The sequence below is a fragment of the Schistocerca gregaria genome, unplaced genomic scaffold (genome assembly GCF_023897955.1).
Source record: "Schistocerca gregaria isolate iqSchGreg1 unplaced genomic scaffold, iqSchGreg1.2 ptg001200l, whole genome shotgun sequence".
In the NCBI taxonomy this organism is placed as follows: Eukaryota; Metazoa; Arthropoda; class Insecta; order Orthoptera; family Acrididae; genus Schistocerca; species Schistocerca gregaria.
The window spans coordinates 62,501-65,000 of record NW_026062526.1 but is presented as its reverse complement, the minus strand read 5'-3'; the positions used below and the strand labels follow the sequence as shown (position 1 = coordinate 65,000).

General features: G+C 52.5%; 1 pseudogene; it reads right to left on the bottom strand.

Annotated features, from left to right (window-relative positions):
* LOC126329605 (large subunit ribosomal RNA) overlaps positions 1-2,500 on the bottom strand; it is a 6,706-nt pseudogene that overhangs the window by 2,181 nt on the left and 2,025 nt on the right.

Sequence of the window (2,500 nt, the reverse complement as noted above, 5' to 3'; positions counted from 1 at the left end):
GGCCTGTCAGAAGACATGTCAGGGAGTATGGTGGAATCATGCCCCCACGCCAGTCTGTCTGCCATAGTTCTACATTTGGTACCCAGCTAAAAGTTTCCCTGCCATTCTGTGTCTTGTTCCACCTTTCCTGCCACTCTTCCTGCAACATACAGTTTATGTGTTTGTTAGCAGTACATCTAGGGTTTTGCCCCATGACAGCTCTTGGAACCTGGAGCCCAGCGACCGAGCCACCCATTCCATGTTTGGTATGGTATAGCAAGGCTGCTTTGACTATCTCCAGATCAAGTGGCATACACCCTGTGAGTACTTGGAGAGCATCAGTTGACACAGTCCGGCAGGCTCTGGTCATCTGCAAAAGAAATGGTCGTTGGATTGAGTCTAGTATGCGTCTGACATACCGGTGCTTCGTCCGATCTGCCCACGCAGCTGCACCATACCTGCAAACGGAGAGACAGAGACCTTGGTATATTAGTTTTAGTGATTTCTTTTGCAGACCCCACTCTGTTCTGGTCACCCTCAGGAGTGCACCTGAGACTTCACCCAGCTTCTTCTGAATGTTCCTCACATGAGGTGTGAACGACAGTCTTTCATCAAGGGTTATTCCTAAATAAGTGAATTCTTGGACAAACTTTATGTTCTTGCCTTCAAATGGTATGGTAGGCGGTCTGTGTCTATCGAAAGTGCCTTTGATGGTCATGGCGACTGTTTTGTGATGTGATATTGCGAGCTTGTTCTGTCTCGTCCACCTGCTGACTTCGCCTAAGGCTGTTTTTGCTCTTTCTTCTATTTGTTTCCTACTTCGTCCCTTTATTATGACTGCCAGGTCGTCTGCGTAGGCCACCTTTGCCCACTGCTCACCCTCCCTCTCGACAACCATCTCATCAAAGACGAGGTTCCAGAGGAATGGACCACAAATGGAGCCTTGTGGACAACCCTTAGTGACCCATTTCTCCACGACACCAGCCTTGCTGCTCACCATCACCTTTCGGTTCCGGAAATAATCTCCCATCAGGTCGTACAAGTTTTGTGGGCATTGCATTTGTCTTAGGCGCCTCATAACGCTGGGCCACCATAGGTTATCAAAGGCGCCTGCTATATCTACAAACACTACAACAACGTACCTCTCCTCACATTGTACGTGGCTTAGTACTTGCCTAATGGCCATCTCTGTTGATGCGCCTTTCCTGAAGCCAAACTGATTTGGGGCCTTCAGGTCCGATTCCTCATATCGTTTCTCGAGACGATTTACAATTAGCCGTTCTAGGACTTTCCCTAGGATGGGGAGAAGGCATATTGGGCGGTAGGATTTTGGTTCATCCCTTGGTTTGTCCTCCGATTTCAGAAGTATGCACAATCTTCCTTTTTTCCATGTTTCTGGGACTCTCGTTTCCTGCAGACAGGTGTTATATATCTCTGAGAGGAGGTGAGGGCTGGTATGCCATACCCTTTTGATTACTGCATCATCGATGCCATCAGGACCTGTTGCTCTTCCTGCTTTGCAGGCCTTAATAGCAGCGCCTATTTCCTCAGTTGTGAAGTCTGGATCTAGCTCCACATTGTTGTAACTCTCGTTAGGGACAGCGGGAATCTCGTTAATCCATTCATGCGCGTCACTAATTAGATGACGAGGCATTTGGCTACCTTAAGAGAGTCATAGTTACTCCCGCCGTTTACCCGCGCTTGCTTGAATTTCTTCACGTTGACATTCAGAGCACTGGGCAGAAATCACATTGCGTCAACACCCGCTAGGGCCATCGCAATGCTTTGTTTTAATTAGACAGTCGGATTCCCCCAGTCCGTGCCAGTTCTGAGTTGATCGTTGAATGGCGGCCGAAGAGAATCCGCGCACCCGCGCGCCCCCGGAGGAGCACGCTAAGGCGGACGCGGCCTCGCAGCAAGGAAGATCCGTGGGAGGCCAAGGCACGGGACCGAGCTCGGATCCTGCACGCAGGTTGAAGCACCGGGGCGCGAACGCCGCGCAGGCGCGCGCATCCTGCACCGCCGGCCAGCACGAGGCCAACCAACGGCGAGAGCAGACCACGCCCGCGCTAAACGCCCGCACTTACCGGCACCCCTACGGCACTCACCTCGCCCAGGCCCGGCACGTTAGCGCTGACCCACTTCCCGACCAAGCCCGACACGCCCCGATCCTCAGAGCCAATCCTTATCCCGAAGTTACGGATCCAATTTGCCGACTTCCCTTACCTACATTATTCTATCGACTAGAGGCTCTTCACCTTGGAGACCTGCTGCGGATATGGGTACGAACCGGCGCGACACCTCCACGTGGCCCTCTCCCGGATTTTCAAGGTCCGAGGGGAAGATCGGGACACCGCCGCAACTGCGGTGCTCTTCGCGTTCCAAACCCTATCTCCCTGCTAGAGGATTCCAGGGAACTCGAACGCTCATGCAGAAAAGAAAACTCTTCCCCGATCTCCCGACGGCGTCTCCGGGTCCTTTTGGGTTACCCCGACGAGCATCTCTAAAAGAGGGGCCCGAC